This window comes from Solanum pennellii, chromosome 1 (assembly GCF_001406875.1).
Source record: "Solanum pennellii chromosome 1, SPENNV200".
Lineage (NCBI taxonomy): Eukaryota > Viridiplantae > Streptophyta > Magnoliopsida > Solanales > Solanaceae > Solanum > Solanum pennellii.
Genome location: NC_028637.1, coordinates 85,533,503 through 85,542,709, shown reverse-complemented (window position 1 = coordinate 85,542,709; position 9,207 = coordinate 85,533,503). Strand labels below are relative to the sequence as shown.

Genomic DNA, 9,207 nt, shown 5'->3' with positions numbered 1-9,207 from the left:
GGGGGGGGGGGGATTCGAGGAAAAACACATACAAGGGGAAAGAGAGATTCACATCTCACCCGATACTCTTCTTGTCATTAATGGTTGCTGGCAGCTCCGTCTTGTGCCCTCATCAGGTCTAGACTCTCCCATCACCCTTTTGGCAAATTCCTTCGCTCTGTTGTGAAATCACAATTTTTCGTTTAAATTGTGAGCTCCGATTCGATGTACATTGTTCCCATATATGTATTTACCTATGATGCATAGTTCATTTGGTGCTTTTGGTTTAACTGTTTCTCCCTTTGCTCAGATTGATCTTGTTATTGATTTTATTTCAAGTAACTATTGAAATTGTGTTGTTTAATTGTGGTTGATTTTGCGATCTTCAGAGCTGTGATATATAGACTAGTTTTATGTTGTTATTTATTTCTCTATAGTTGATTTCTGAGCATGAGTCGTTTGTCCTTTTGAAGTTAGGTACAGTGGAGATTTAGTGTTCATTACCGACAGGGTTTGGGTTTAATTTTTGGTTCATTATTTGTTGCGACTGACGGCATTCATGTATAGTGTATTTTTAAGAATGCAACTTAGTTTTCAGTGTCTTTGATGAGTATTTTCTTTTGATATTCTTAGTTTTATTTACTTGTTAATTTATATACATTTATTGGAAAATGTTATATACGATTCCTTTTTTTATGGAACCTGAAGAGATTTTTAAAGTTAATGTCACTTAGGGTCCCATGCGCCTTTTCGGTAACTCTAGTTTATCTAGGTCCTAAGAATTGTGGAATTCCTATCAAGTCAAGGTCTTCGGAAACCAAATCATAATCGTTAGGAATCAATCAAGTGTGTTGAATCTGCTTAGAGATGTATCATATGATATCATCCGACATGTCTCATACCACCAAAAATGTTGTTACTATGTGGGTACTAGTCCAATAACTGCCCAGTGCAAAAAACGTTAAAAGCTAGCAAAGAATTATTGAATCAATCTTTAAATAGAATTTTAGAGTAGAATTTCTTTTCACCGATCAATAAGCATGAATAAAAAGCAAGCTCACATAAATATTCAATTATAGCTTGGTTTTTCATTTAGGGTTATTGCAATATATCTTTACTATTTTTGGGTTTATGCATTTTTACCTAAAGTGCTTGAGTGCTCTTTTCTTGTCTTTTTTTTGAGAATGTTGCCTATGTTTTCCAGATTTTCTATATTTGATTGGTCAAAATGCTTAAAAAGTATTTTCTCTAGGAAAATGACTTTCCTTAATGAATCAGTGTTATCAAATGCAAAACACGCAAAAAAGCTCTAAGGTTCGATCGGCCTTTAAGCGCAAATAAAGTGTAGGCTTTAATTAAAAAAAAGCGCAAAGGGACAAAATATACAAATATCTATGTTTAGCCTAAGACTAATAATTATAAACATCCATGGCAAATATATGACCATAGAAATTTATAAAAACATTATGATAAAGTGAAATATCAATTGTTTAGTTTCACTTCTTCAGAAGAGGCTCATTAGCAAGGAAAAGTTTGCCTTAAAACCTTGATGACGATATTTAAGTGCATATAAAGCGAGCTGAAGCTCTCAACACGTTGAGCCTCGCTTCAGGGCTAAAACGCGACAAAAATGGAAATAGTTGGAAGTATAAGGGGGTTTCGAGGCAAAAGGAAAAACACATAAAAAGGCAAAGAGAGATTCACATCTCATTCGATTCTCTTCTTCTCATAAATGGTTCCTTTTTCCACGTTTATTGTCTTCTCTTACCCACCCAATCCCCCACCCCCATTAATTGAAGCATCTATAGCATACTACCTATCCTTGTCAACGTCTTTAATTACATTTTTCTTCTTCATCAACAGGAGGCACCATTACAGCAATGTCCTAACGGGGTCAGTTATGTAATGCAACAATTCATAGTAGAAAGGTTTACCTTACTCATCATTAATTGTACCTTGAACCTCCTCATTTTAGCAGTGAACTTTGAGTTGAACTCAAAGCCATCAGTCGGAAAAATTTTGGTGCTTGGCTCCTTGTTGAGAATCTTGTACTTGGCACATAAAAGGGAATGAAGAAGCCGAACAACATCATCATCTGATAGCTTTAATTGCGCCGTGATTTCCTGATAACTCAATCTATCTGATGCATTAAAGAACAGCAGAGCAGAATCCTACGAAAAGGAAGAAAATCTCAATCTGGTTTTCTCATTGATAAGGTAATAAAAATGTTTCAAATTAGGGCTTAAGGACAAGGGAAGGGGATGTATAGAGCAAGAACTCACCTTCTCCAACGTCTCCAAAGGGGACAGACATTAGCAATTTACTTTTACCCTAATGCACACAGTGAGAGTAGAACAATTTGGTATCCTTCGCCCCAACACATACATTGTGAAAACTGTGATTTTGAAAACATTTGTGTCAAAATTGAGAAAAACTTGGAAAAGTTGAGGGGAATTTGGTAAGTGGTGTTTGGTCATACATTTGACAAATATATTAAGTATTCTAAGTTTTCAAACACTAGAATTTGGCTCAAGTTCTAATATGTGAAACTTTTAAAAATTCTGAGGGATAATGCATAATTACCCCTCAATCTAGGTTCGAAATTTCAGATACACACTTATATTATATTAAGGTTCTATTACCCCTAAACTTATTTTACTAATAATTTTTTACCCCTTTTCGGCTTACGTGGCACTATCTTGTGGGCCCAATGCTGATTGAGTTTTTTTTTTCAAACTAGTATCACGTAGGCCGAAAAGGAATAGAAAATTACTTATAAAATAAGTTCAGGGGTAATAGGACCTTAATATAGTATAAGTGTGTCTCTGGAATTTTGAACATAGGTTGAGGGGGTACTTGTGCATTTTCTCAAAATTCAATAATCACTCCAAACTTTTATATTTTGTAAAAAAATATCTATGATTTATAATTTCAATAATGTTTTTTACTATCTCCTTCGAAAAAGTTTAAGTCTAATTTGAGTGATAAAATTGAGAAAGTTAAGACAATTTATTTTTGATAGATTATAATTGTAATTGAATCAGTGACAAATTTGAGTAAGTGATTAATATGTTGCTCTTGCCTTTATTGTTATTTTGTTGTTGTTGATAGTTATCAATTATGCTACAAGTTTATTTTTTAACGGAACATATTCATTATAAAATTGTAAGATAAATTTATGGATAGTTTTAATAATTTTTAGAACTTATGGATATATAAATCAATTTTTTTTTTAAATAGGCAAATAGTTTTGGAAAAAATTGAAATTAATATCACATGGTTAGTTAGATGTGTCCTAAGACTCCTAAAAAGTATGAAAATGAGGAGTAAATTGCCTAAATGGTCACTCAAGTTAAGAGAATTCCTTGAAATATCATTTATGTTTCATTTAGGATCAAGATATCACTCAACTATTACTATTTTCCTTCAAATATATTTGACACTTTAAAATCATCGCTCTCTCCTAATTGGCATGACATGTCATTAAAGTTTTTTAAAAAAATTATAGACTAATTTAATTCATTGAACCTATTCAATTAAAATAATGATCATATTATTTTTAATTTATTTTTAATCTATTAAGAATAAATTTTCATACTTAAAATCTTTTATCATAATTAAACTTTTTATTTTTTTTATGTTATGAAGAATACATTTTTAAAATGTACTATAATTTTATCAATTTTGAATACTTATAAACACATAAATTCAAAAAAATATTGATATACAAATCACTTATTAACGCTAATTTACATCAATTTAATCATAAGTTGTATAATAAATCAATAATATTAAAGGTCAATACAATAATATTAATTGTATATTTTGCAATTCAAGCTTCCGATATTATTATTTTTTTGAAGAAAAAAAAGAATAAAGTGAATAATATTATATTTTTTATCCATTAGAAATACTATATACCTCAAAAGTCTCCTTAAATTCTAGTCATTAATAATCATTTTTTAAAAAAATACTAAACCTATTTAATTCATCAAACTTATAAATTACATGAGAATTTATGAAGATTATAAGAAAAGTAATTTAAAGAGTCTAGTAACTTTATATATTGTCACCAAATAAAATTCAATGAAAAATCTTTGTGTGCACTTATTACCTGATAATTTTAAAATTACTAACTAAATTATTTGAAAATTTTAAATAATTTTTTTAATAAAAGTATTTAGATAAATTTGTAAGGTTGACAAAAAAACTAGTAAGGAAGAGAAAATTATTGTTTAACTTTTTTAAATTTTATTTTTATTTTTATTCTTTTATTCTATATTATAATATTATAATTTTTCATACAATAAAACATAAATTAATAAACTAATAATTAATTAAATTTACTTATTTAATTCATAATATACATATTATATGAAATTAATATACTGATAAATAAAGATCAAAATTTTATTTTCTATAAATATTATTCACTTACTATTTTCTTTTAAAAAAAAGATATTGTAAGTATATATGGATTTCAAAGCACCCAAATAATTATTTTTTATAATTAATCGATCTTTAATATTATTGATTTATTATATGATTTATGATTAATTGAAGTAAAATTAACGTTCATGAGTGATTTGTATATCAATATCTTTTGAATGTATGTGTTTATAAGTATTTAAAATTGATGAGATTATAGTAAGTTTTAAAAACGCATTCTGCATAACCTAAAAAAATAAAAAGTTTAATTATGATAAAAGATTTTGAGTATGAAAATTTATTCTTAATATATTAATAAAAAATATTAAAAAACAATATGATCATTATATTAGTTAAATGAGTTTAATGAATTAAATTAGTCTATTATTAAAAAAAGACTTTAATGACATGTCATGCCAACTAGGAGAGAATGATGCTTTTGAATTGTCAGGTATATTTGGAGGAAAATAGTGATATTTTGGTCCTAAATGAAACATAAATGATATTTTAAGGAATTCCCTTAACTTGGGTTGCCATTTGGGAAATTGACTAAAAAATGAGTTGAATTCCTGATAAGTGATAGTCATGAGTATGATATATGTTATGATATGTACTAGACCTGATATCTAGACTTAGTAAGTAGATATCAAATTAATCAAGATTTAACATGTTGACAAGCAATAAAAGAGAACCGTGAGATATATTAAGGAAAGGGGAACTCACACATATAGCCACTAAAAATAGCCTTAATTACTCTTCATAATTATAGTTTGATAATTACAATTCGTAACTACATGTTATAGGGAGGAAAGAGGCGAGCGAGATTAGGAGAAAGAGGAGAGAGGCGAGAGAGAGGGAAAAAAGTGGGAGAGAGGTGAATTGTATATGTATATTATACATATATATTTGTAAAAAAAGCAAGCGAGATCGGGAGAGAGAGGAGAGAGGCGAGCGAGATTGAGAGAGTGAGGAGAGAGGCGAGCGAGAGAGGACATAGAGTGGAAGAGAGGTGAATTATATATGTATATTTATTAGATAATTGTATACTATGCATATGTATTTGTACATTTTGATGAATTATACATATACAAATGTAGCTAATTATACAAACTCGAAGTCAGCCCACATAATTAATGTATAATGTTATTCGTGAGTGCTAATTATAGCAAACTATAGCTATGATGAGTAATTAAATAGTATAAATTTGCTTAACCGCGTAATTCCCCCCCCCCCCCAAAAAAACGGATCCATCCATAGGGGGTGTTTTTATGGCCCATTAGGGTTATATTAAGCCGACCCTATTATTTTCCTATAGAAATACACATAAGGTGTAAATTTAAAAAAAATACCGAAATGAAATACTGAACGCATATTTAAGAAGGGGAAGGAATCTAAATGAATAGACATTAATAAATCATCATTGAAAAATATTTTACATGTGACACGAACAATTCAACTTAAGATCCAACGCTAATAGAAGTTGCATATTTTCCTAATAGCGAAAGAAAGAAACTGAAAGTCACTTAACATTGAGAGAAGGGAGGTTTTTTTTCTAGTAATAGTGGACAAACCGGTCTCATGAAATCTATGTCAGTTGTCAGAATCAAATAAAGGTAGAAGGACCATTCAATTCATTAAGGGGCATAGCGACACCCTCACACATCACCATTTTCGGACATAGTAGTAGACGGACGGGCATGCCAAATTCAAGCTAGATCAGACTTTTTTTTATTTAAGCTACTCTCAAGCACGCAGATCGAAGATCAAAGATCTCACTTGTCCTTGACAAGTACGAAGAGATTTCCATGTGACCGTGGATGGAGTCTCAGTGGATCTTTTCTAGAGTTCTTCGTTACACCACACAAGGAGATATTTTAATTGATAGATCGTAAGATCCTCCCTGAAACGAATTCTTAAAGATTAGGGTACTAACAATGACAATAAAAACTAAAATTCATTTACAATTGATGTAACCATTATATCAATAGTATTACAAACATAAACATCTTAAATATAGTCCGATATCCTTTTAAGAACTCATGTTATCAAATTAGTGTTATATAACAAGGGAAAATGATATTATATTTATAACACAAATCTTGCTTATAAGTACATGATTGGTAAAATACATACCCAAATACTTAGAGGAGGATTTCTACCATTTTGGCTATGCATATCATGTATATCTTAGGGATAAATTAGAAACACGTCATATAATTAAAGTAAAATAAGATAACTACTACTACAAGAGAGCAATATAAATTGTGAGACAAAATCAGAGCTTTCTTATGATTCCAATTATATCTACTATCAATTTTATATACAATGTATCATGTATTATANTATATATATATATATATATAAATTCTATTAATTCGAAGATTCTACTCGTAATAGGAAAAGACATCCGTTTACTTTCAAAACTTTTCCAACTCCTAAATACTAATTAACAAATAGGCCTTTTGTATCTCCTAGCTCAAATTAACAATTAAAAATTAGAAATATAAGAAAGAGGAGATGTCACTCCCAAATTATTTCTTGAACATGAATAACAACAAAGACCATCAAGCTTTGAGGTATGTTTCCTGACTAGCAAATCTATCTCTTTGTTTGTTTTTTTTAACTTATTTTTATTATAAACCTTAAATTTCATGTAGAAGCGAATAATATTTCTATGATATATATTTAGATTGTTTTGAACGATAGTATGATTTGTAGACGATTTTCTTACATCTCACCTTTATAGAATATCAAATTTGATTATACGCAATTTTGTAGCAATCATGAATGGATAGCTAATTGCACATGCAATCGAGCACCTTATACCTGATCTATCATAACTAAGAAGGTATTATATTTCATGGTAACTTCTTGTACTTCTAAAAAGCTTTCTAAATTGTTTAAAATATTTCATTGACTAGCTCAAAACGTCGATGCGCCATCAGATTGACCATTTTGTTATCAACATGGTAGTCGTCTTTCTATTATTTTTGTCAAATATTATGAATGTTGAGGTTTTATTCAAGAAAAGTAATGATAAGTTTTGTTTCATTGTTGTGTTGTTTATTATCTTAGCATAGTGTACAATATGCATACTTTATGCACATTGAAAATTACTTATTTTTCTTTTGAAGTTACTAATCTTAATATTGTCATTCACACAGAGTTGGTGGCCACGAGAATTTTGCAAAAAAAGTGTTGTCCTCAACACTTCTACTACAATGACTCAAGATTCCATTAAAGTATAATATTATTGTATACTTTCCTTAAGTTTTTTTAAAACAAATTAATTTGATTGCACATATTTTTCATATAATAGTTATCATGTAATATTTTTTATTGGTCACTATTTTTCCTGTTGTTTTATGCCCTTCGTTCATTTTTTTATTTTAATGATTGTTGGAGTGTTTATGTCCCAAGAAACTTCAATCTTGGGGCCTTGGGGGTTATAATTTTTGAGTGATAATTCTAATTAGTAAAAATATTGTTCTAGCCTTAGAAGTTGCTCATTATCTCTCCCCCTCCCCCTCAAAAAAAAATTGTTGATATTTAAGTTCTAGGCAGAAAGTAAACTTTTTACTGATTATATAGAAAGTAAACACTAAAAAGCGTTTATTTTATATGCACAAAAACACAGATAGGAGTACTTCATACAATGTTGAGCAATTTTATATCAACAAGAGTTGGTCCTATATAAATTATAACAGTAACAGAGGTGAAACGTGCAAGGCACGTTTCCAATACTCGTTATTATTATAAGTGAGAAGCTCCTAACCTCAGAGTTGGATTACCATCTTACCCTTCACCTAAATATTTTTTTCTATTTTTAAAATGTAAAAGTATATTTTAATAAATAATTAGGTAATAAACTTTAAAAGAATAAAGATATAATGAAAGATAAATAGTCATTCAAATAAATGAAGTCCAAACATTTCAAAACATCTCTTATTTACTTTCAAGTTAAAGAATTTGAAGAGTTACATTGATAAAATTTGTAAAGATAATGTCAGCTAGGAGTTTGAGTGGAAGTTCATTTGTATTTATTTACTGATTGTTAGGAATCTTTTTAGAAGAAGTCGTGTAATTATATTCAGATTAGGAGTCCTTAGACGTGACAACTTTGAAGTCCTATTCTCTAAGAAACTCATGTATATATATTGATGTATTCACGTGATAAATTGAATACAATTGAGAATCATCTTTAACATGGTATCAAGAGCCAGAGGTTAAACCAACCCGATATTTTTTTTAATCGAGGAAATAGATTTGATGGGTGAAACCAGTGGCTCTTCCATGATGCTCTCGTCTTCTCCAAACCTCGCACATTAGTTGCCTGTGAAACTCACATCTTCGAACTATTTACTATGAAAGACAGTTTATGCCTATGATATTTTCATGTGGTTTGAATCATCATATTGATACCAACACAATTTTTGGATGATACCAACACCAAATCTAATCCAACGTACACGGTTTGGTTACGTGAAGACCAACTTGTTCTTAGTTGGATTGTTGCTTCTGTTTTAGAAAGTATTTTACCTCAGTTGGTCGGAACAACAACTGCTCGTGCAGCTTGGGTCAAACTTGTTGCTGCATATGCATCTAGATCAAGACCATACATTCGTGAACTGAAATCGCAGTTGCACACTCTGCGTCGTGACAATGCCAGTATTGAGTCGTATGTACAAAAGGCAAAGGGAATAGCAGATAAGTTGGCTGCACTGCAGCATCCGGTTCCAAATGATGATCTGGTAGAATTCGTTCTTGCTGGACTTGGACCTTCTTATCGTCCTTTTACCA

At 29.9% G+C, this 9,207-nt stretch overlaps 1 pseudogene; it reads right to left on the bottom strand.

The window, feature by feature from the left end:
* The window catches only part of LOC107026577, a 29,991-nt pseudogene extending 27,519 nt beyond the window's left edge, over positions 1-2,472 (bottom strand).
* Positions 2,473-9,207: the final 6,735 nt, after the last annotated feature.